The sequence below is a fragment of the Mustelus asterias genome, chromosome 24 (assembly GCF_964213995.1).
Source record: "Mustelus asterias chromosome 24, sMusAst1.hap1.1, whole genome shotgun sequence".
Classification (NCBI taxonomy): domain Eukaryota; kingdom Metazoa; phylum Chordata; class Chondrichthyes; order Carcharhiniformes; family Triakidae; genus Mustelus; species Mustelus asterias.
Window position 1 is genome coordinate 18,407,012 of NC_135824.1, and position 27,036 is coordinate 18,434,047.

At 44.6% G+C, this 27,036-nt stretch overlaps 1 protein-coding gene across 3 annotated transcripts in view; it reads right to left on the minus strand.

Annotated features, from left to right (window-relative positions):
• tmod2 (tropomodulin 2) overlaps window positions 1-13,569 on the minus strand; it is a 72,135-nt gene extending 58,566 nt beyond the window's left edge. For all 3 annotated transcript variants that reach the window (XM_078241365.1, XM_078241363.1, XM_078241364.1), the window contains exon 1: window positions 13,437-13,569. The gene's annotated coding sequence lies outside the window, so the exon portion shown is untranslated. The remainder of the gene's footprint in view (window positions 1-13,436) is intronic.
• Window positions 13,570-27,036: the final 13,467 nt, after the last annotated feature.

Here is a 27,036-nt window from a genome sequence, read left to right on the forward strand (position 1 = left end):
AAATGGGATGTTGGCCTATATTGCGAAGGGGATAGAATATAAAAGCAGGGATGTCTTGATGCACCTGTACAGGGCATTGGTGAGGCCGCAGCTGGAATACTGTGTGCAGTATTGGTCCCCTTATATGAGGAAGGATATATTGGCATTGGAGGGAGTGCAGAGAAGGTTCACCAGGTTGATACCGGAGATGAGGGGTTTGGATTATGAGGAGAGGCTGAGGAGATTGGGTTTGTACTCGTTGGAGTTTAGAAGGATGAGGGGGGATCTTATGGAGACTTATAAGATAATGCGGGGGCTGGATAGGGTGGAGGCGGAGAGATTCTTTCCACTTAGTAAGGAAGTTAAAACTAGAGGACACAGCCTCAAAATAAAGGGGGGTCGGTTTAAGACAGAGTTGAGGAGGAACTTCTTCTCCCAGAGGGTGGTGAATCTCTGGAATTCTCTGCCCACTGAGGTGGTGGAGGCTACCTCGCTGAATATGTTTAAAGCGCGGATGGATGGATTCCTGATCGGTAAGGGAATTAAGGGTTATGGGGATCAGGCGGGTAAGTGGTACTGATCCACGTCAGATCAGCCATGATCTTATTGAATGGCGGGGCAGGCTCGAGGGGCTAGATGGCCTACTCCTGCTCCTATTTCTTATGTTCTTATATTTACACATTCTATCTTGAGTTTATTTTACAGAGAACTTAAACAACTGTATTTTAAGGTTTTATAGAAATAGTTCTCGTGTTCAACCCCAAAGTCCAGTAGAATCCTGTAATCAAATCCTTGCTAACTATAAACAGAGTGTAACACAATACACAATATCTGGCCTGGAAGCATTGTCCCCAGATCAAACAGAAATTCTTGTTACAGAAAACACAAGTCCTCCTAGTCTTCAGATAATAGTTTACATTACAAACTACAGAACAGGTTTGTTAAAGGAAAACAAACTCTGAAGGCAACATAATAGCTGACACTCTCTTACAAACTTTTAACCCATGCTCCCTTTCTTGGGTGCAAATTAAGAGTCCAGACTTCACAGTGGTGAGGACAGCAAAACTGTTGATATTTGCCATCATTACTCCTAAGAAACTGACAACAAATTCTGGAGTCTGCATGTGTACGGTTACTTAAATGAACCTGCTGCTGCCATGGATTTAATGCATCTCTGGAAGTTTGTTCAGGCCTCCCCAGACTCAAATTCAATTAAACGAGTACTCCATGTTCTTAACCTCTCTAAACACCCTTGAAAAGCTTACATTTTTGAATGAGGTGCAACTGGGTTTCTTAATTACTGCTAAATAGCCTCACAGAGTGGTTTCATATTTGCAAATCTTAAAGTTTTCCATATACGAAATTCCACTTTAAAAAAAATTGATGCCATTTCAGCTTCTATCCGGATCTCTTCTGTGTGCTCCAATCATATCATAGAGTCAGAATCCCTACAGTACAGGAGGCCACCATTCGGCTCATCGAGTCTGTACCGGGCACAATCCCACCCAGACCCGATTCCTGCAACCCCACATATTTACCCTACTAATCCCCTGACATTAAGGTCAATTTAGCATGGCCAATCAACTTAACCCGCATGACCGTGGGAGGAAACCGGAGCAGACACGGGGAGAATATGCAAACTCCGCACAGTGACCTGAGACCGGAATTGAACCCGAGTCCCCGGCACTGTACATCTTGCTCTCTGAGAATTTTAAATTAAAAGTACAGAGGGATTCAACGTTTTTACTTTGTGATTTGCTGTTGGTGCAAGTACTTCAATTGATTTACTGCTTAGCTTGCTTGAAGCCCAGAGATCCCTTTGACTTGGCATCAGTTTCAAACGGAATTGGAAAATGGGAAAATATGCACCACAGAGATCGCTAGATCTTTGCAGGCAGTTTTCTTGAGCTCAGTGGCTAAAACAATGGTTCATGTCTTTACTTCCCCAGTAACTGAAAATGACAATTTTAACAACTACATGAATAATACTAAACCTCAGCTGTTCTTTATATTAGTGTCACACTTATACACGCATATTTGTAATGGCACTAGAACATTGAGACTAACTCCAGTCCAACGAATCAAGAACTGGTGGATAGGCATTCTCTTTAGGATTATAATCCCGCTGGTCTGCTACGATCTCAGGTGAGTGGAGATTATTTGACAGAAACATCATACACATTTGAATACATATCTAGAAAGAAACATTTTCTAAAGTGCCTATGTAAGCACCAAGAAACTGAAACATGGTACGCTAGGCGTCTAATGCAATCGAACATTTACAGAACAAGCAAGGCATGAGGTTGCAAGCAGCATATCAAAACATGAAGCAGTCTATCTTACTGATTTAATTATCTGCTGATTTTTGTATATTCAGCTAAGCTACATGATAATTGAAGTGACCAGCCAGTTCACAACTTTCATAGAACCATAGAATCCCTACAGTGCAGGAGGCCGCCATTTGGCCCATCGAACTTGCACCAACAACAATCCCACCCAGGCCTATCCCCATAATCACACATATTTACACCTTACTAATCCCCCTGATATCCCCCTAACACTAAGGGGCAATTTAGCATGGCCAATCAACCTAACCCACACATTTTTGGACTGAGAGAGGAAACCAGAGTACTTGAAGGAAACCCACGTAGACATGGGGAGAATGTGCAAATTCCACACAGATGGTGACCCAAGACGGGAATCGAACCCGGGTCCCTGGCATTGTGAGGCATCAGTGCTAACCACTGTGCCGCCCAATCTTCGATTCAAAAACCAGAGGAAATTCTTTACCTGCCACATTGATCATGCCTGTTAATAACAAGAGGCATGCAGATTCTAAACAGCTGATACTAATGTCAAGCACTGTGAGAATATGATGTGCAACTTGGGATTAGAAAGGGCACCTGGGTGTCCTCGGGCTGACATGGACAAAATGGGTTGAATGGCCTCCACCTGTGCTGTAACTTTTTTATGCTTCTATGGTTAAAACTTTAGTGCTCATGCCTTCCTTTTATACATTAAACTCAAACAACACTGCCATGAGTTACCAAGGCTTTCGAAATAGTATTTTCCCTCGTATCCTCAGTTATGCTGTGTCACATTCAAATACAACTTCCACAACAAAATCAGGTCCACCATCATAGCTTTTAGCTCAATGCACCCTTAAAAGTATGTCAACCATTAAATGCACTAACTGCACATTTTTCATTGCCTTTATTGATGTGCTATCAATGGCAGGTTCAAGGAAAGACTGACATGAACAACACTGCTTACTATGAAGGATCTGACATCCACAATAGCACTCATTATCCTAGCTCCTACTGGATTCCATACCTTCATGTACATGAGCCAGTAACATACTTAAAATGGTTTTTTTTCTCCTGAGGAAATACAGTATTTCATTCGCAGCAATAACAATGCTACACAATCTCTGAAATACAGCATGCTTACTCTCAGGTCTTCCCTAAACCATACCTGAGGAATAGCAAACTGCAGAAGGTCACGTCTCAGAAAATAAACTGCACCGGGCATAAAGTAAGTCAGGGCAGGTAACAAGAGATTTCAAGTGTGTTTTAACATTATTGTCTTGAGAGCCCAATCAAAGAAGCACCAGTGTGCGTATGAGAAGAGCAGCCAGGTTCCTGCTGCTGCTGCCAGCACAATATAAAAACATGCCACAGCTCAGAGTCAGAGGAAGCCTTGCATTTTTGTTTACACTGCGACAAAAAAAAACATTAATTACAATTTTATAGACACAGGAACTGGCTTTACATGGACAGCTGTAATTCACAGTAGAAACATCCACCTTCATTTGAGTTTTACCTGATAAAAGCAGGAGGTTCTCACATTTAAAAAAAAATAATCCCTGGATGTGAGCATCACTGGCAAGGCTACCATTTCTTGCCTAATGCCAATTACCAAGGTGGTGAACCTCCAGTTTGATACAACTCAGTTGCTTGCTAAGCGACTTAAGATAGTGGTTAAGAGTCCACTCAAGGTGACTTCAGACTGATACTGGATACATGACAAACCAATGGTAGGTATTCTTCTCCAAGGTATTGATGAACCAGTTGGAGTTAATACACGAGCATTGTTGTCACCTTCTGACATTTTATTAAAAATAAATTTTCAAATTCTCAAACTGCACTGGTGGGATTTGTGCTCAGTGGATTATTAGTCCAGGCTTCAGGATCACTTGTGTAGCAATTATTCTACCATTCCCTGTAGAGTCAAACCTAAAGCTTAAATCTGTTTCCGGCAATAAATTGTACTGGGCAGGGTGATTATAAACAACCGCTGCAAAACCATAGACATGCATTTCCCAATCCTCCATCACTTGAGTGTTGTTAGATGGCTTGTCAGACAGCCAGTCTGTGATGAGCCACAATTTACAAGTTAAACATTAGGAAATCCAAATCCATGCAGGCCAGGTTCAACTTGACAGTTCAAACCATTGCACTCGGTTCAACACAGAGCTACAGATCCTCTCTGAGTAGGTGTAAAAGACCACCTACTTCCACAAGGCTGCCTACCTCCCTCCACCCTGCCTCAGCTGCTCAAACTCTTCATCAGCACTTTTAATACCTCCTGTCTAGACTATTCCAGATTATCTAAACTCTGCTGCCTCTGTCCTATGCCACACAACGTGGCACTCCACACTCCTGTTTTTGCTAATCTATATTAACTCCAAGTTCCTCAATGCATTAAATTAAGAATTCTCACAGAATCTTTACAGTGCAGGAGGCGGCCATTTGGCCCATCAAATCTGCACTTGCTCATTGAATGAGCATTCTATCTAATCCCACTCCCCTTTGCCCCGTAACCCTGCATGTTATATCTTTTTAGATAGCAATTTCCAATTCCCTTTAGAATACCTCAATAAAATCTGTCTCCACCACCCTCTCAAGAGATTTGTTCCAGAATCCAACCACCCTCAGTGAAAAACATTTTCCTCACATCACTTCCACTCCTTTTGCCCGTTACTTTGGATTTGTGCCCTGCTTTTTCGCTCTCATTTTCCTGTTTATACCCTTTCATGGCCTACCCCTGCCTATCTTAAAGATGTAATTTCAGACTACACTACTGTCCTTTAGGGAAGGAAATATGCCACCCTGATCTGGTGTGTGATGCCAAACCCACAGCAATGTGGTTGGCTCTTAACTGCCACTCAGTTTAAGAGCATTTAGGAATGAACAACAAATGCTGGCGACGCCCACATCCAATGAAAGGATAAAGAAAAAAACCTTCAATCTAGCTTTCACTATGAAAACAAAAACTCTTTACACGTCACCTTATATCGTCAACTGAAATTTCCAACGCCTTTCTTTGTATGCAATTCGGTATCTTAAATGCTACACAAGACTGATCTTATGAATGGCACAGGATAAGGAACCTGCCTGGTTAAAAAGAACGATCAAGTTGGACTGACGGAAATAGAACAATTTGATCTGAAACCACACCAACTGGGGCAAACTGCCTCATTCAAACATATATTTAAGGAACTTTGAGGAAGATGAACAAAGTAATGCCCGTGGTCAGTTATCAATAACTCTACATAATTCTGCCATTCACCACTGTTACAGCTGTGTTACAACCATTGAGATTAAACTTGAACTAAAAGAGAGTTAAGTACTTGTAGGCAAGTCTATTCATTGCTTTTATTATGAAATAGCACGGTTTGTTTTCTAATAAATATCGTGTGATTGTTTGACGTAGGCTTCTGGCTTTAGATCAAAAGAAAATGTATGCCAAATAAATCAAAGTCAGCTCATCCTTAAAACTCATTTATATTGCACCCGTAACATAGTCAAAGTCCCATAGCGCTTCAAAGGAACATCGATACTGGGCCACATAAGGAACTATTAGGATTGGTGATCAAAAGTTTGGCAAGTGTAATACATTTAAGGAGTGGCTTACAGGAGGAAAAGGTAGAGAGGCAGAATGGTTTAGGGAGGAACTCCAAAGGTCAGGACATTAGGCAGCAGCAGTAGAGCAACAAGCAATAGGTTACACCTAGAAGAGGACAGAGTTCTTGGAGGTTTGGAGGACTCAAGAAAGTTAGAGATAGGAAGGGTGAGAAACAAGAGGATTTACCAGACCAGGAGTTACTCGTTTTACAGAGGGTGCAAAATGGGAGCATAGCCAGGAGGGTAATAAAATAAAAACATTAGCTGGTGCAAATTATAACAAATAGCTTTTATAAACCTCCACAGAGGTTTTGTGCAGCAAGACCTGGACAATATTCAGGCTTGGGCTGATAAAAAATATCCTTTGCAACGCACAAGCACCAGACGATATGCATTTGCCAACACAAAATAATCTAATCACCTCCCCTTGATGTTCAATGGCATTATCATCAGTGAATCTCTCCCATTACCAACATCCTGGGATTACCATTGACTAGAAATTGAATGCGAAATTCGGCTTGACTAGCCATACAAATACTGTGGCTACAAAAGTAGAGGGGGTGGGAATTCTGCAGCGAGCAACTCACCTCCTGACTCCACAAAACCTGTGCACCATCAACAAGGCTCAAATGAGGAGTCTGATGGAATACTCTCCACTTGCCGGGATGAATGCAGCTCCAACAACACTCAAAAAGCTTGATACCATCCAGGACAAGTAGCCCACTTGACTGACACCCCATCCACCACCATAAAAATTCCCTCCCTCCATCATTGACACAATGGCAACGATGTGGCTCATATCCCGAGATGCACTGCAGCAATTCATCAGGGTTCCTTTGACAGCACTTTCCAACTCCGCGATCGCTACTACCCCGAAGGACAAAGATAGCAAATGCAGGGAAACACCAGCAGCTACAAATTTCCCTCCAAGACACACACCACCCTGACTTGGAATTAATTATATTACTGCTCCTACACCGTTGCTGGGTCAAAATCCTGGAATTCCCTCCCTACTTTGGTAGCAATAGTAGGAAGGCAGATTATTACTTGAATGGGTGTAAATTGAGAGAGGTGGATACTCAACGAACCTTGGTGTCCTCGTACATCAGTCGCTGAAAGTAAGCGCACAGGTACAGCAGGCAGTAAAGAAGGTATGTTGGCCTTCATCGTGAGGGGATTTGAGTATGGGGATAGAGATGTTTTATTGCAATTGTATAGGGCGTTGGTGAGGCCACACCTGGAGTATTGTGTGCAGTTTTGGTGTCCTTATCTGAGGAAGGATGTCCTTGCTATAGAAGGAGTACAGCAAAGGTTTACCAGGCTGATTCCTGGGATGGCAGGTCTGTCATATGAGGAGACACCAAGTCAGTTAGGATTATATTCACTGGAGTTTAGAAGAGTTAGAGGGGATCTCGTAGAAACTTATAAAATTTCAAGAGTTAAACAGGGTGAATTCAGAAAGAATGTTCCCAATGGTGGGGGAGTCCAGAACTTAGGGTCATAGTGTTGAGGATAAGAGGTAAACCTTTTAGAACTGACCCGAGGAGAAATTTCTTCACTCAGAGGGTGGCGAAAGTATGGAGTTCACTGTCACAGAATGTAGTTGAGGCCAAACGTTATCTGATTGCAAGAGGAAATTAGATATAGCTCTTGGGGCTAAAGGAATCAAGGGATATTTGGGGGGGGGGGGGGGGGGGGGGGGGTGGTGTCAGGATATTGAATTCGATGATCAGCCATGACCAAAATGAATGACTCACTCCTGCTTCTAGTTTCTAACAGCGCTATGGCTGAACCTACACCAGATGGACTACAGCGGTTCAAGGTGGCGGCTCATCACCATCTTCTCAAGGGCAATTTGGGATGGGCAATAAATGCTGGCCTAGCCAGCAATACCCAAATCCATGAAAGAATTTAAAAAGTTCTTGTTTGACAGAGGATTTAAGAGGTACAGAACAAGGCATCAAGTTAAGGGCATCGACTACTTTTGTTTTGAAAAATGAGATGTTGATAGAATTGTGGAAGAGATTACTAAATGTGATGAGGGTAATCTGAGCTTTTTTTAAAAAAAGGTTTGGCTACATTTGGATTAGGAAATGGAATGCAGGGCTATCAACTCCAAAACTGAAGTATGGGAACATATAGGAGGTTTAAAAGAATAGACTCCATGGAGTGGTATTGTTATCCCATCCAAACCATTACTATGTTGTTAGATTATTATGTTATTCAAGTCTGGCAACCATACTTTGAGAGCTAGTATCTATGAAAGGGAAGACGACATTTTAAAAGAAAAGCCAAACTATCAACCCCAAGAATCTATTAACAGGCCTCTTTATTACCCAATAACTTGTAAAGTGGAGTGGTTACCTTCCATCCAAGACAGAAAAAGAGAGGTTTTATAAGATAAGATCACACTGCAGTAGAACATTTCTATAATTGTAAAGTGGATTTTTAAACATGCTCCAATTTAAGAACCCTCGCACAATATCATCATGTTGGCACCACAGCAAAGCAATTTGCACAAAATAGTAATGCATCAAAATGATTTCACAAAGAATACATCAAAGCAACTGAGGATTTTCCTCCTGAATTGCAGATTCCTGTCCGGTTTGGTTAATAAGTGCAAATTAAGGATCAATTCCTGGAATGCAGGCATATGGTTTACTATTAATTCAAAGCTGAAATATTATATCTGATCGGAAAGAGCAGCTATTAATAATAAGTAACTGGGAGCAATTCACTCTTGGTTCATTTGAAGTATGAACGCACCTTCAGAAACCAGGATTTACTAAACGTAACAGAGGGGTAAAAAGTACATTCGAGTTAATTAAAGGCTGTATATTTAAGATCTATCAGGGATATTAAATGTACATATCATGTGGTTTACAAAAGGCCAATGAAGGATAAAATATGAGTCATGCATGAGTCGCGTTCTCAAGTGTCCAGAGTTTTAAGTGCTCATTCCTATTACACCCATGATTACACAACCTGACGCAATAATTTGAAGACTGTATAAAAGCAGCTCATATTTCTTAGCCTAATTTCTTGAGCTGGAGCAATTGAGACATCCTGATTCAAAACGAGAGAAAGCAAGCACTGCTTTCCACATTGGAAATACAAACCCATTCTGGTCACATAAAAAACAAAAAATGACAAGGACTATCTTGAACATTCATTTTTCCACAATTGTTTTATAAAACTACCCAAACGCATACATCAAATACTTGAAACCTATCACACATGAAACACATCTACCCTAAACATCCATTGTAAAGATAAATATGGACAACCAGCATTAGGTTTCAGAAAAAATATTTCACCATGTACAGAGTACAACATCTAAAAGCAATTTTAAAGGAGAGATGAGGTGAATCAACATAGATTTATACATCAGACTACTGCAGACCTGCACTGAACCCATCCACGATGAAGTGACGCACTAGAATACCAGAATGACATTACAGCAAGATTACCATGCAGCAATTCAATACACTCAAAAATACCATCACTAATGATAGACACTGAAGCATTTCCTTCCTGTCCCTACCAAGTTTGATTACATTTTTGCAACTGAACAAATAGGAAGAAAAAATAAAAAGGACGTAAATTCCTACACCTGTTGTGTGTGTGTGGGGGCACACCAAATGATTTGTACAATAATAACGTGCTGAATGCAGCATCCTTTGTAATACAACATGGCTCAATCGCAAAGAACAGCTGAACTTGAGCTATGAAAACAGTTTCACTGCTCTAATTAAGTTTATTTAGGGATGCTACTTTCAGCTTTTGCATGCCTAAGTAACCAAAGGAATTAATCTAATTAGACGAGGTCTAACATGAACTCCTGAAGTCAAACAAACATGTCTTCTGTACTGCAATCTTTCGTTTACTCGAGCATTAGCCAAGGACAAAGATAAAGTTTATTTATTAGTCACAAGTAGTCTTACATTAACATTGCAATGAAGTTACTGTGAAAATCCCCTAGTTGTCACATTCCGGTACCTGTTCGGGTACACTGAGGGAGAAATTAGCATGGCCAATGCACCTAACCAGCACGTCTTTCGGAGTGTGGGAGGAAACCAGAGCACCCGGAGGAAACCCACGCAGACAGGGGAGAACGCGCAAACTCCACACAGTCACCCTAGCCAGGAATCGAACCCGAGTCCCTGGCGTTGTGAGGCAGTAGTGCTAACTACTGTGCTGTACGTCAGTGTTAAAGACATGAACAAAGAATTTATGATATTATAAACCCAACTAGTGTATGAGTCTCAAAATGTTATGTCATTATAAACCACCACATTAAATTTCACATGCCTGGAGATACAGTGTACCCCTTAAAGCACAGACGTCTCTAATGGATGTCATTCTAGGGGTATTTTTTGGCTAGTTACAGGCATCATGTTGACAGTGGAAGTCTCACCAACATCAAATTAATTTGGCTGGCAGAGGAATGAAGAATAATTTAGCAAAGCATTTACATTTGAAGGTCTGCGCGTATGCATGTAACTTGCGGTTTCCATTTCAACATATACAGTATTGACAACGTGGTTCATCTCATGTGTTGCAAAGATATTATATCACCCAATTGGTCTTTCTCACGCACCTATACTGTCATCTTCAGTTTTCATGCAAAGGCTGACATTCAGCTGTACCTATCCAACTCCAGTTAGTCCAAGGCAGCAGTTGCTGTAAACGAGGGGGAAGTTTGCGGCACAGTGGGTAGTGACGCGGTCTCTGCGCTAGAAACTCTGGGTCCAAGTCCCCTCCCAGGACTTGGTAGCTGTGGAAGGTAGGTTCCTAACAGGTTGAGTATCTCCACACTCCAATGGCAGACAGGCAGAGCAAGAGAGATCCCTGGTCAGCCACGTATTCAAAAGAAAGTTGGAGCTTCTACCATCACTATCCATAGCTCCAGAATACAACATGCATGTGAAAGTGTACATTGCCACACATCCCAACAAATTCCAAACAAGATAATATTCATTCTTTTCAAAGAGAAAGCCACTGTCACCCTGTTCCAGTCTTGCCCATGGCCTTTGATCCACTCGCCCCCACAGAATCCATTCCAGGCCAAGTCTTCAAGGCCCAGAAAAAGGGTATACTATCAAAAAGTGAGCTTCCTGGGTCCACATAATCTATCTGCTCCCCCACCTGTTTTTCCCCCAATAACACAGCTTTGCCCCCTCACCTCAAGGCCCAACATCTCCAAAGTTTTTCTCGCCAGCCACAACAAATAACAGCTCATTCAAACTTGGAGTCACATCCTTGACCGTGCAAACTCCTGCAAAACCATCACCCAAACTTTGCCAACAATGTGACTCATGCAATACCTGCAACATGCAGGATTGACACAAGGTACGTTCAAGGTACGGAGGGACAGAAATGATCAGAGTTGGATATTGTTAGGTAAGAGACTTGAGGACGTTTCTGGAGATGCACGGTAGCACAGTGGTTAGCACTGCTGCTTCACAGCTCCAGGGTTCGATTCCCGGCTCGGGTCACTGTCTGTGTGGAGTTTGCACATTCTCCTCGTGTCTGCGTGGGTTTCCTCCGGGTGCTCCGGTTTCCTCCCACAGTCCAAAGATGTGCGGGTTAGGTTGATTGGCCAGGTTAAAAATTGCCCCTAAGAATCCTAAAATGCGTAGGTTAGAGGGATTAGCGGGTAAAATATGTGGGGGTAGGGCTGGGTGGGATTGTGGTCGGTGCAGACTCGATGGGCCGAATGGCCTCCTTCTGCACTGTAGGGTTTCTATGATTTCTATGATGCCAAATGTAACTAGGCAGAAAGGACTGCGGGAATTCTAGAGTGTACAGAAAAAGCTCTAACAAATGGTTCCAAGATTTTTATTTCATTTTATAATTCCCTCCGCATCATGCCCTAATATATCAGTAATCACCTCCAATACTTCTCATTGCAACTTTTGCTCTTATTGTAAAGCACTAATGATAGACACTTAATTATTTCCTTCCTACCAAGTTTGCCGATTACATTTTTGCAACTGAACTAATAGGAAGAAAAAATAAAAAGGACCCAAATTCCTACACCTGTTGTGTGTGCGTGTTGCCATTTTTATTCCGCATCAGTCGTTGCTTATTCAACCTCTATCCAATAAGATACTCTCATGACACGCCTTTACTTCACCATCTCCCACCTTGTTTTCTAAACACTCCTGAAACCTCTCTCAATTCTGCTTTCAGCACACCAGTTTTAAATTTTAGTTTTCTTCCACTTCATAAAGTACTGTCATGTTCCCTTTCGTACAGAAATATAAGCTGCTATCCACATCCTTCATCCTGCAGTTAGTGGCTACTGTACAGCACGTACAAGGTATATGAAAAATTACCTGTGAATTTAGAAGGCAAATTTAAAACATTAAGCTGTTATGCACCTGGAAATTAGAAAACATAAATCCAAGGCCTAATACACCATCTGAAGTCTCTCATTTATCATTTTTTAAATTCCAAGTGACAACAAGCAGGACATATTGCAGCCTCGAAGCTGAGGTGACCTTCCACAAGCATTAACGCCCCAGCATTCGCTAATCAATTTTTTGATTCTGAAAAAACTGGGAACAGAAAACGATCAGTGTGGAGAAAATAGTCATGTCTCAGGGATTTTTAAAAAAATTCTGTCAGCCTGTCCATTTTCTCCAGACACCTTAGAATTTTTAGTGCAGGAGGAGGCCATCAGGCCCATTGAGTCTGCATCGTCTCTCCGAAAGAGTCTCTTACCCAGGCCCACCCCTCTGCCCTATCCCCGTAACCCTGCACATTTACTATGGCCAATCCATCTAACCTGTACACCTTTGGACATGTAGTAATTTAGCGCAGCCAAACCACCTAACCTACATCTTTGGACACCAAGGGGCAATTTAGCATGGCTAATCCAGCTAACCTACACATCTTTGGACACCAAGGGGCAATTTAGCATGGCCAATTCACCTAGCCTACACGTCTTTTGGACACCGAGGGGCAATTTAGCACAACCAATCCTCCTAACTGTTCGTAATACCCACCTACAACCCACATTCTGTATAACTGCAGCTTAATTCAGATCCCTTCCAATATTATCCAGATCTAACACAAATGTTTTTTGTCATGATCCTGCCAACTGGAGGACTCATCATAACAAGGTCGACACTGAGTGTTTAAATGCTGTAACTCACGCCCCCGCCCTGAGCTGGTGATGAAAGGGTTTTTATTGATGGATGAAGGGCTTGAACCATACATACTGATCAGGGTGACAGCCCTGGTTCATGCAGGGGAGACGGGAGCCTCAGCCATGGAGTTTGTCGGTGAGAGTGGGGCCTAAAGCGGGAACTGTCTCCCGGAGTCCCCCAACCTAGTGACCGACTCCCCCTCTCTCAGCCCCACACACACCGCGCCCTGAGTGGACATGTAGGCGGCTCAGCACCAACATCCAGCCCGAGGGGAAGGGATCCTGCCTCAGGCTTCATGCCCCAGAGCTTCCCCTCTCTCGCCCCCATTGGGGGCGATAACAGTAGCCTGACTGCGGCTCCTGTGGCTGCAGCAGCCGGGTGACAGGATACTTACCGCTCGGCTGCTTCAAGAAGGTGCGGCGCCCTCTCCGCTCCGCAGTTCCCCTCCCCCTCCACCCGGAGCAGCCTCGCTCTCGCCCTGGGCTGCGGGGGGGGAGGGCGGGGCCACCGCGCGCGCTCGCACCAACCGCCACCCCGAGCGGTGACGCAATCCCGATCGCGTCATCCGATTGACAGCCCCCTCCGCCAATCGTACCGCTCTGCCCCGCCCACCAGCTCGTCCCATTGGCACCCGCTTCCACCAATCGTGATGTTTCTCCCCCCTTTCGCGTCACCCGATTGGCATCCATCCTCGCCAATCGTGCCCCTGCTGCTCCTTCCTTACGTCATCCGATTGACAGCCCCTTCACCAATCGTAATGCGGCTCTCCTATCTCGCGTCACCCGATTGGCACCTACTTCCTCTAATCGTGTTCCCCTTCGCCCCGCCCCCTGCGGAAGGCCGTTGGGTTGGCCGCGGGAGGTGTGGAGTGCGCAGGCGCAGTGCGGCTGTTGTTGTGCGCAAGCCCCCGAAAGTTGGGCGGGGTATGCGCGCGGCCTGTACTCAAGAGGCGCCCTCTCGAGGCTGCGTACAGGGAGGACACGACAGAGTACAGGATCTTTTCGGCCCATTGTGCCCGTGCTAGCTCTTTGATGGAGCCAAGCAACCAGTTCGAATATAAAGGCAGCTGGATTATGAAAGAAAAACGGAAAATGTCTCCACAGAGATTTTCCAGCACATTCTGTTTTTGTTTTATTCTTATTTTAATTCAAATCTAGTTTTCTTTCTCTAAAGACCAGCAATTTTTCCCCCCATCGCTATTTAACCTAGTCACTTTTGAGAGTCATTATTGAATCAACCACCCTTCCAAGCAATGCATTTCATCATAGGATCATCGAAAGCCTACAGCGCAGAAAGAGGCCATTTGGCCCATTGAGTCTGCACCGACCACAATCCCACCCAGGCCCTACCCCCATATCCCAACGTATTTAACATAGAACATAGAAAGCCACAGCACAAACAGGCCCTTCGGCCCACAAGTTGCGCTGATCATATCCCTACCTCTAGGCCTATCTATAGCCCTCAATCCCATTAAATCCCATGTACTCATCCAGAAGTCTCTTAAAAGACCCCAACGAGTTTGCCTCCACCACCACCGACGTCAGCCGATTCCACTCACCCACCACCCTCTGAGTGAAAAACTTACCCCTGACATCTCCTCTGTACCTACCCCCCAGCACCTTAAACCTGTGTCCTCTCGTAGCAACCATTTCAGCCCTTGGAAATAGCCTCTGAGAGTCTACCCTATCCAGACCTCTCAACATCTTGTAAACCTCTATCAGGTCACCTCTCATCCTTCGTCTCTCCAGGGAGAAGAGACCAAGCTCCCTCAACCTATCCTCATAAGGCATGCCCCCCAATCCAGGCAACATCCTTGTAAATCTCCTCTGCACCCTTTCAATGGCTTCAACATCTTTCCTGTAATGAGGTGACCAGAACTGCGCGCAGTACTCCAAATGGGGTCTAACCAGGGTCCTATAAAGCTGCAGCATTATCTCCCGACTCCTAAACTCAATCCCTCGATTAATGAAGGCTAGTACGCCGTACGCCTTCTTGACCGCATCCTCCACCTGCGAGGCCGATTTAAGAGTCCTATGGACCCGGACCCCAAGGTCCTTCTGATCCTCTACACTGCTAAGAATGGTACCCTTCATATTATACTGCTGCTTCATCCCATTGGATCTGCCAAAATGGATCACTACACACTTATCCGGGTTGAAGTCCATCTGCCACTTCTCCGCCCAGTCTTGCATTCTATCTATGTCTCGCTGCAACTTCTGACATCCCTCCAAACTATCCACAACACCACCTACCTTGGTGTCATCAGCAAACTTACCAACCCATCCCTCCACTTCCTCATCCAAGTCATTTATGAAAATGACAAACAGCAAGGGTCCCAGAACAGATACCCACTAATCCCTCTAACCTACGCATCTCAGGACACTAAGGGGCAATTTTAGCATGGCCAATCAACCTAACCCGCACATCTTTGGACTGTGGGAGGAAATCGGAGCACCCGGAGGAAACCCACGCAGACACGAGGAGAATGTGCAAACTCCACACAGACAGTGACCCAAGCAGGGAATCGAACCCAGGTCCCTGGAGCTGTGAAGCAGCAGTGCTAACCGCTGTGCTACCGTGCGCCCCAGATCATTTCAGATCATTGCTGTTTTAAATCCATTCCCCTTTAATCCTTATACCAATCTGAAATCTGTGTACTTACCCTTCAAGCATTGCAAATGAAACTTCCTTACTTAATCTATCAAAACCATTGACTTTGTGCATGTCTATTTCTTATTCACCTTTGAAGATGTGTAGGCTAGGTAGATTGGCCAGGCTAATTTGCCCCTTGTGGTAAACCACTGTTAGCTTATTACCTGTATATGTGACATGCCTGGACACATCCCTGCCGACCCTACCCGAGACTCCTCCGCTCCCGGTCCAGGTATAAAGGCGACTGCTCCCCACTCCCCTGCCTCAGTCTGGACCAGTTCATCGGCATGGGTGTGCTCCAAGTCTTTTGCAAATAAAAGCCTATTTGTTCTTGCATACAAATAGCCTTTGCTCGATTGATGGTGCATCACCCCTTAGTGTCCCAAGGTGTGTAGGTTAGATGGTAAATGTGAGAGGTTACAGGGATAAGGCGGGGAAGAGGACCTGAGTAAGATACTCTGTCAGAGCGTCAGTGCAGACTTCATGGGCTCTTCCGCACTGTAGGGATTATATGATTCTCTGACATAATAAGAATAAACCCACCTTCCCCAGTATCTCCACATTTTAAACTCAGCGGCACAGTGGCACAGTTGTTAGCACTACCACCTCTCAGCACCAGAGACCCGGGTTCAATTCCGACCTCGGGTAACTATGTGGAGTTTGCACGTTCTCCCTGTGTCCGTATGAGTTTCCTCCGTGTGTTCCCGTTTCCTCCCACAGTTCAAAGATGTGCGGGTTAGGTGATTGGCCATGCTAAATTGTCCCTTAGTGTCAGGGGGCTCAGCAGAGTAAATACGTGGGGTTACGGGTATAGGGCCTGTGTGGCATTGTTGTTGGTGCAGGCTCGATGGGCCGAATGGTCTCCTTCTGTGTTGTAGGGATTCTATGAACTCCTTCATTCCTGGAACCATTCCAGTAAATCTCTTCTGCAGCTTGTCTAAGATTCTCAATCCTTGCAACAGTTGAAACAATACTCCAGCTGGAAGCTAAGCAATGACTTTCAAACGTTCAGCATGACTTCCTTCCTTTTGTATTCTCTGCCTCTATTATTAAAGTCAAGGAGGCTGAAAGCAACCCCGAATGATGAGAGCAATTTCAATTTGTCTTATCACCTTCACAGATGTGCACATAAAGCCAAGTGTTCCTTTGTTCCTGCATCACTTTGAAAATTGTGTAATTTAGTTTATATTTCCTCTCCTTATTTTCCCAGCTGAAATGTATTACTCCATATTTCTTTGCAATAAATTTAATTTACTGCCCATTTTAGCAGTTTATATCATTGGATATTACTTTTCTGAGTTTCTTGTCATCTGCAGACAGTGAAATTATACCGCAGATATCTGAATCCAGATCAATAATGTGTATCATATTTGCGCCCTTCACAACATCCCAAAGCACTTTACAGCCAATGAAATATGTTCAAATTATAGTCATTGCTGTAATCTAGGACATACAGCAGCCAATTTGCACACAGAAAGGTTCCAGAAACAGCAGTGTGATAATGACAACATTATCATTTGGTGATGCTGTTTGAGGGGTAGTTGTTGGCTGGAATGCAAATTAGACTTTCTCTACTCCTCTTCAAAGTGGGAACATGGAATGTGTGACATTCCCTCAGTATTATCTTACACCAGGCTTGTCCAACACGTGGCTCGCAGGCTGGATTGTGGCCCCGAAACCAATGTTTAAAATGTCGGTCAGTAAGGGAAGTGGAATGGAAGAGGAGATATTCCTCCAATCATAGGTCACTCTGGTCCTGTGTTTGTTGCTGATAGGCTCACCTGGCGGTCTATCAACAGCAAATGTGAGAGTCTTTGATTGGAGGAGCAGTGAACACTTGTGTTGCTAAGTGTAGGGAGGGAAAAAGAAAGGATTTCAGGGAGGGAGGAATCATAGAATCTATATTGCACAAAGAGACCATTTGGCCCATCGAGTCTGCACCGACCACAATCCCACCCAGACCCTATCCTCATAACCCCATGCATTTACCCCCTAGCCAATCCCCTGGCACTAAGGGACAATTTAGCATGGCCCACCAGCCTAACCCACACATTTTGGACTGTGGGAAGAAACCTGAGCACCCGGAGGAAACCCACGCAGACAGTGACCCAAGCTGGGAATCGAACCCAAGTCCCTGGCACTGTAAGGAGAGAAACAGGCTCACTGTAGGGCTCATGGAGGAACAAGCTGGCTGTGGGAACCACAGGGGAACAGGCTGGCTGTAAAATCCATGGGGGAACTGACTAGCTGTGGTGCTACGGTGAGGAGATTGGTAGCCAGTGAGTATGAGACAGAGCTTGTGTGAGAGTCAAAGAGAGAGTGTGTGTGGGGAGAGGGAGACTGGCTTACTCTTATTTTCAGGGTTTTAACTCGCCCTCACCTCCACCCACCAACACAAACTCTCACCAGTGGGTAAGGGTGTTAGTGAGTGAGGACCCTGAGACTGGGGGTGAGCTGGAGACACGTACTCTGACCCTCTCACACTCATCTTCATTACTTACTCTTTTAAAAAAAAAATTCAAACAATTGCTTTGACATTGTTTTATCTTTGCTCAGCAAGTTGTTTCATTTCTTCCTGTTTAATCTTGTGCCAAGCCTTCTCTTTACAAAATTTGCTCATGGGCCCCTTGAATGGGGGAGAAATGGAAATGTGGCCCCCAGGCACAAAGATTGGACAAGCCTGTCTCACATTATATTTTGTGATCAAGTCTCTGGATTGGGTCCATTAAATTGGAATCAGGCTGTCTCAAAGAATCTATCAGTAACAATAACCTTTTATAATCCTTGGCCAGACCCCCAAGTTGTTGGTAAGATCTGGTAGGGACCAATAACATTTTGTTTAACGTCAATAAAGTTTAAAATGTAAGACACTTGCTCAGTGAATAAAGCCATAATATTGATTGGCTTTGACAAAGGGTCATCTGGACTCGAAACGTCAGCTCTTTTCTCTCCTTACAGATGCTGCCAGACCTGCTGACATTTTCCAGCATTTTCTGTTTTGGTTTAAGCCATAATATTCAATGAGTTTGGAACAAACAAAAATCAACTTTACTATAAAAGGTCAGAAAGATAAAACACTTTGCGATATCTAGCTTATACTCTAACATTTGGGGTTAATATAAGGCGCATGTGAATTAACAGGCAAACTTTGGTCAAACACGCCTCTCTGCACAGTAAATGCCAAACACAATCAAAAGAGAATCCATGGATTTCTCAACAACCCATCCAGGTATCAATAACACTGTGAGTCAATCAATCTCCATTCCATCGTATAAACTAGCCCCCCCCCCCCCATCCACTGACTCTGTCTACACTTGCCGCTGCCTCGGAAAAGCAGCCAGCATAATTAAGGACCCCACGCACCCCGGATACACTCCCTTCCACCTTCTTCCATTGGGGAAATGATTAAAAAATTCTGAGATCATGTACCAACCGACTCAAGAACATCTTCTTCCCTGCTGCCATCGGACATTTGAATGGACCTACCATATATTAAACTGATCCTTCTTTTCTCCGTATTTGTAACTGCAACACTATATTCTGCACCCTATCCTTTCCTTCTCCCCTATGTACTCTATGAACGGTATGTTTTTGTTTGTATAGCATGCAAGGAAGATACTTTTCACTGTATCCCAATACATATGACAATAATAGATCAAATCTCTCTGAAACGTGGCTCTCTCTCATGAGGGATTCCAGTCTTCAATCTATCCTAGAAATTCTCTTCAAATGCCCCTCCAACTTGGATGGCATCAAGAACAGCTCACCTCGCAGTGCTTCAATCTTGTCTCCCGAGATCTTGTTCCCCTAGATTCCTGCATATACACACTGCACTAACTCACAAGAACCATTTCAGATCATCAGCTGCACAGAAAGCTACTTCTCCAAAAGGGTGGGCTTTGCCCCAACAGCCTGCAGCACAGAGTTACCAACCTTCAATCACCTTCTTGGATCTTCAGGGCTTCTTCTGAATCCTCTTCGATTACCAGGGCTTCCCTTGAGCCCTCTTAATTGAAAGTCTGTTAAGCAAAGCTCTTTTCCTATTTGGAGCTTTTTTTCTTTCTCTGCTCCTCTCTTATTAACTGAACTGGGACTTCTTCCTGTTCCTATTCTCTCTCTGGGATGAGCTTATAGTACTGAATTGCACAAGTACAGCCCACTCCCAGTCTGCATGTGTATGGAAAGTCTGAGGTTTGTCAGGAGTTGTCGTTCCCGACCTCTGCTCTCAATGAGCCAAGTAAAGCTTTCGCAAAACACCTCAGAGGAATCTGAATGACCCCATCTTCCGAACCGTTCACAAAGCAACCTGTGTATTCCATGAGGTGTGGATCAGGTCATGGGACACAATCACTTTGGACAAAGGAGCTTGGCTGAGAAAGGAACTCATCCACTCTTGATCTAATCATACCCAAACCATGGACTGAGAATCAATATCCCATGACCATATTTGGGTAACTGGTCAGTTGGTGGGGAGGGAATAACGTAGTCAACCAACGTTTGTGTTATTAAAAAATTATTTACTTCAGGTCAATCAGAACAGAAGAAGCAGGACCTGATTGGGTACTTATCTCCTTCTCTCCATCCAGCCGGCAACTTTAACAGTCACAGCACATGAGCGGTTAAACAGTCACTGAATTGGCAAGCATACCCTTTAAAAAAAAAGTGCTGCAGTCAATTGTGGAGCAGGAAAAGAGAGGAGCCATTCTACTCCTCGTTTCCCTGATCATAACAACTTTCTAACTCAGACGCAACGGTGCTACTGAATCCTTTGCAACTGAGCCACAGTTTACAGTAGGAAGGATTAAATGCAACTTTTCATCCATGCTAATTAGAAGCAACAAAAATAGCTGCAAACTGACAACACACATCCTAACAGACCCGCTGAATATCTTCCAGAATTTTCTGCTTTGATTTTAAATAAGTGCTCCTGAAACTTTCCTCAGTAGTGAATCCCTGCGGATATGAACATATTTCGGGCATCCTGCTGGCACTCAGCAGTTTCTCCAGGAATTGCGTGGAACTTCTGTCAATGTCCACGTCAAGCTATCCCCATAGAAATTCAACCCCATGCTGCTCAATTCTGAAAGGAAAATACGGTTACCATTGGAGACAACCTCTTTATGAGTAAGCACACACGGGAACAGCAATAATGTCCCAGTAAATCAATGAGTACTGTATGGAAATATTGAGAACCTGCTGACTTAGAAGTGCCCTAGGTTCTAGAAACCCTAGTTTGAAAACCTATGGTTTAAGATTTTTTAAAAACTGGTCTGAAGTAAGTACTATGTGATAAATAATGAATGTCCCTGGGCAGCTGGTGGAAAACAGTCTACAGCACATTAGTTAAGTCTTAAAGCATTCCATCCTCCAACTCTCACTAAGTTCGGATTGGGGATGGCGAGAGGCTCATGACACTTTTAGGTAAAAGCGAACATGACATTTTTTCTTTTAAAAGCCCAATGTAGAAATCATGTTATCTTTCAGAAGCTGGAGGCTCACCTTAGAATCATAGAATCCCTACAGTGCAGAAGGAAGCCATTCGGCCCATCGAGCCTGCACCGACAACAATCCCACCCAGGCCCTATCTCCATAACCCCATGCACTTACCCTGCTAATCCCCCTGACACTAAGAGGGAATTTAGCATCATCAATCAACCTAACCCACAAATCTTTGGAGTTTGGGAGGAAAGCGGAGCATCTGGAGGAAATCCACGCAGACACGGGTGCTGGAATTTTATTGCCTCGCCCACCACCCCCCGAGGCTCGTAAGATCCCACCCAAGGCCAACGGAGAATGCCGTTCTGCGAGCCCCACCCGCTCCAATTCTGGGGCGGGTGAGGCGGAAAGATTCTGGCCGGGGGGGGAATGTGCAAACCTCACACAGAGAGTAACCTGAGGCCGGAAATGAACCCGGGTCCCTGATGCTGTGAGGCAGCAGAGCTAACCACTGTGCCGCCATGCCAGCCTAAGTGCCTTCTCAAGGGCAATTAGGGACAGGGCAGTAAAAATGCGGGCCTAGCCAATGACACCCTGGTCCTGTGAAAAATAATTTGAAAAGATGTCAGCTGTACAATGTTGGCCATCATTTCCTCTTCCTTCTTATCGTTCTTGTCAGCCTGAAGCAGCTTCCTCAGTGGTTTCAGATGTGGTTTGGAAGCTGATTGAACCTAATTTTGTACAAATTAAGCTTTGGTCAATGAACTTCCTATTGTGCTGCAGCTAAGAATTTCTTTTCAGGACTGTAGCATAAGTCATGTGTTTACCCTGCAAACATTGTGAAAGGCAGATCAAAATATTCCATACGTTTTAGGTAGGTGGTTGGTAACTTTGTGCTTTTGCATTCATACCTTATCAGTTCTTTTTTCAGTTCTTTAAGACAGTGAATATCACGGTAACATACACAAGAGGAAAAATGCGACTCGATTTCATCGACAGTACAACTATTTCCTGGAAAAATGTTTTTTGAATTGCTGAACTTCTTTTGATTTTACACACTGTCCCTTTACTGGAAGTTTCCTCGACCCCTTTGCGTCATTAAAATGAGTCATTTTTGCATCCTCTAAAAGAAAACCTCACGTTTACGCCTCTCACAAAGATCATAAGGAGCTTCACAGTGGAGCATTGTGATGTATCAAATGCTGTTTCCATTTTTATACACAACAGTGAGGTTAATGCCCTGTTCAGTGTTAAACACGGTAAGAAGTCTCACAACACCAGGTTAAAGTCCAACAGGTTTATTTGGCAGCAAAAGCCACTAGCTTTCGGAGCGCTGCCCCTTCGTCAGGTAAGTGGGAGTTCTGTTCACAAACAGGGCATATAAAGACACAAACTCAATTTACAAAATAATGGTTGGAACGCGAGTCTTTACAGGTAATCAAGTCTTAAAGGTACAGACAATGTGAGTGGAGAGAGCGTTAAGCACAGGTTAAAGAGATGTGTATTGTCTCCAGCCAGGACAGTTAGTGAGATTTTGCAAGCCCAGGCAAGTCATGGGGGTTACAGATAGTGTGACATGAACCCAAGATCCTGGTTGAGGCCGTCCTCATGTGTGCGGAACTTGGCTATCAGTCTCTGCTCAGCGACTCTGCGTTGTCATGTGTCGTGAAGGCCGCCTTGGAGAACGCTTACCCGAAGATCAGAGGCCGAATGCCCGTGACTGCTGAAGTGTTCCCCAACAGGAAGAGAACACTCTTGCTTGGTGATTGTCGAGCGGTGTTCATTCATCCGTTGTCATAGCGTCTGCATGGGCTCCCCAATGTACCATGCCTCGGGACATCCTTTCCTGCAGCGTATCAGATAGACAACGTTGGCCGAGTTGCAAGTGTATATACCGTGTACCTGGTGGATGGTGTTCTCACGTGAGATGATGGCATCTGTGTCGATGATCCGGCACGTCTTGCAGAGGTTGCTGTGGCAGGGTTGTGTGGTGTCGTGGTCACTGTTCTCCTGAAGGCTGGGTAGTTTGCTGTGGACAATGGTCTGTTTGAGGTTGTGCGGTTGTTTGGAGGCAAGAAATGGGGGTGTGGGGATGGCCTTGGCGAGATGTTCGTCTTCACCAATGACATGTTGAAAGCTCCGGCGAAGATATCGTAGCTTCTCCACTCCGGGGAAGTACTGGACGACGAAGGATACTCTGTCCGCCGTGTCCCGTGTTTGTCTTCTGAGGAGGTTGGTGCAGTTTTTCACTGTGGCGCATTGGAACTGTCGATTGATGAGTCAAGCGCCATATCCTGTTCTTATGAGGGCACCTTTCAGTGTCTGGAGCTGTCTGTTGCGATCCTCCTCATCCGAGCAGATCCTGTGTATACGGAGGGCTTGTCCGTAGGGGATGGCTTCTTTAACGTGTTTAGGGTGGAAGCTGGAGAAGTGGAGCATCGTGAGGTTATCCGTGGGCTTGCGTTACAGTGAGGTGCTGAGGTGAGCGTCCTTGATGGAGATGCGTGTGTCCAAGAATGCAACCGATTCCAGAGAGTAGTGCATGGTGAGTCTGATGGTGGGATGGAACTTGTTGATGTCATCATATAGTTGTTTCAGTGATTGTTCACCATGAGTTCAAAAGAAGAAAATGTCATCGACATAACTGTCCTGGCTGGAGACAATACACATCTCTTTAACCTGTGCTTAACCCTCTCTCCACTCACATTGTCTGTACCTTTGAGACTTGATTACCTGTAAAGACTCGCATTCCAACCATTACTTTATTAATTGAGTTTGTGTCTTTATATGCTCTGTTTGTGAACAGAACTCCCACTCACCTGACAAAGGGGCAGCGCTCTGAATGTGGCTTGTGCTACCAAATAAACCTGTTGGACTTTAACCTGGTGTTGTGAGACTTCTTACTGGGTTTACCCCAACGCCGGCATCTCCACATCATGACTGTTCAGTGTTAGCCAGGGCACAGGGCAATTCCTTGTTGCATAACAATATAGGAACTGGAGTAGGCTAATGAGCCCCCCTGAGGGGTGGCACGGTGGCACAGTGGTTAGCACTGCTGCCTCATAGCGCCAGGGACCCAGATTCAATCCCGGCCTTGGGAGACTGTCTGTGCGGAGTCTGCATGTTCACCCCGTGTTTCCGTGGGTTTCCTCCGGGTGCTCCGGTTTCCTCCCACAGTCCAAAGATGTGCGGGTTAGGTTGATTGGTGATGCTAAATTACCCCTTAGTGTCAGGGGGGGATTAGCAGAGCAAACACGTGGGGTTATGGGGATAGGGCCTGGGTGGGATTGCTGTCAGTGCAGACTGGATGGGCCGAATTGCCTCCTCCTACACAGTGGGGATTCTATGAGTCTGTTCCACCATCCCATGAGATCATGGCTGACCTGGGGCTCGCTCTTCACTGAATACTATTGTGACAACTTAATGCTCGCCAAATCCGACAGATGGGATCTTAGGTGAATGTCTCATTGGCTTGTTTCACCATAATGAAGGCGCTGTGCGAATGCAAACTGTTGTTGTTGACACCATTGGGGGAAATGTTCCCGTTCTGCCCACCATGGGAATCGTAGTGGGTGGGCGGCGGACGATGCAAAGGCCCATTGAGTTTGGGAGGGATTTTCCGGTTTAATTGCAAGCATAGTCAGAAAATCCCATCCCATGTGCTGCGAGATGCATCGGGCCAGATTATGTGCCCAAGTCTTGGAGCGAGGCTTGAATTCTCAAATTTTTGAATCAGAGGCCAGCAGGCTAAGAACAGAGTCAAAATCTATCCAGGTTCCCTTTCGGTCAGATTTCTTTTGTTTAGTCAACATGAATCATATTGAAGCTGACCTTTTATTGCATAATTTCTTCTGTTCTTAATCTGACTTTTAGTAAGTCCATCACTGACTAAGAAACAATAGTTGTGTTTTGTTTCATATTCCCCCCCCTTTGGCCAACAGTGCAACAAGCGCTGAGTCATTAGTTAATGTTGAATAGTGCCTTTTTTGGTATTAAGCAGATCCACCTTCATGACTACATTTAATGTTTGGTTGGAATCACGTTGCTAACTTTCAGCAGTAAACCATAAATTGAATTTTTACTTGGATTGCACCACTTGTGAAGCAAAATAAAACTTCTTGTTCACTTCATTATTTATCTGGGGCGGCACGGTGGCACCGTGGTTGGCACTGCTGCCTCAAGCGCCAGGGACCCGGGTTCGATTCCTGGCTTTGGTCACTGTCTGTGTGGAGTCTGCACATTCTCCCTGTCTTGGCGTGGGTTTCCTCCAGGTGATTTGGTTTCCTCCCACGGTCTGAAAGATGTGTTGGTTAAGTGCATTGGCCACTCTAAATTCTCCCTCAATGTACCTGATCAGGCGCCGGAGTGTGGCGACTAGGGAATTTTCACAGTAACTTCATTGCAGTGTTAATGTAAGCCTAGTTGTAACAGTAATAAATAAAATAAACAGTGGTCTGGTAGAAGTCTCAATGGAAATAGTTCATGGCTTAGACTGAAGAAGCCTACTGTCTTGTATATCTGTATGTATTTATGTTCTTCCACAGTCTGAAAGACGTACAGACAGTGAAAGACGTGTTGGTTAGGTGCATTGACCCAAACAGGTGCCGGAGTGTGGCGACTAAGGAAATGTCACAGTGACTTCATTGCAGTGTTAATGTAAGCCTTACTTGTGACTAATAAATAAACTTTTACTTTACGTTTAAACTGATACATAAAGAAAGCATTGACCAGCTCACTGCTGGAGGCAATAAAACCTCATGGAAGTGACACAACAGCCCGATAACTTTCAGAAGTCAAGAGAGGAGGTGGAGAGGTAGAACGACATGTCATCCTTTGGATAATGTCACCAAGAATGTAAATAGGGAAGAAGTCAATGAGAAATCTTTGAGAGTATCCAGAGGTATGTGCTGGAAACCTCCAACCTCCTGCGCAACTGGGATTCTCTGGTGCCTCTGCAGTGAACTGAGTTTTGGCTGAGCACTAAATTCTTCATTCTCTCTGCTGCGGGGGCAGGGTACAAGGAAGGAAATCTGCCGTCCTTACCCAGTCTGGTCTAAATGTGTCTCCAGATCCACAGCAATGTGGTTGACTCTTAAATGCCCTCTGAAATGGCCCAGTAAGCCACTCAGATCAAGGGCAATTAGGAAGAGGCAATAACTGCTGGCCCAGCCAGCAACACCCACATCCAGTGAATGAATTTTTAAAAAATGAGATTGAAGTGTCCCGCCCATGGTAGATGTTCAGCAATGAGAAGCAAAGCCATTTCTGGAGATTCTCTCTCTACAATTGAACAAGTAAGATGTGGACAACGGAGGGGAGGTGTTGGAGGAGGATAGTGTATTTGGCAGCATAAGAGGCTGCATGGAGGTTGAGAAGGATAAAAGACAGAGTTAGCACAGTTACAAAGGATGTCATTTGTGACATTCATGAAACCTGGTTTGGTATTGTGGCAAGATGGAAATTGTAGTGTTAGAGTATTCAGGACGGAAAGGGTTAACGTGGGCTGGAGAAACCACACCACATGATGCTGTAAAGGAAGTCACGGTGGCACAGTGATTGGCACTGCTGCCTCACAGCGCCAGGGACCCGGGTCCAATTCCCAGCTTGGGTCGCTGTCTGTGTGGAGTCTGCACGTTCTCCCCGTCTTGGCGTGGGTTTCCTCCAGGTGATTTGGTTTCCTCCCACAGTCTGAAAGATGTGTTGGTTAAGTGCATTGGCCACTCTAAATTCTCCCTCAGTGTACCTGATCAGACGCCGGAGGGTGGCGACTAGGGGATTTTCACAGTAACTTCATTGCAGTGTTAATGTAAGCCTAGTTGTAACAGTAATAAATAAAATAAACAGTGGTCTGGTAGAAGTCTCAATGGAAATAGTTCATGGCTTAGACTGAAGAAGCCTACTGTCTT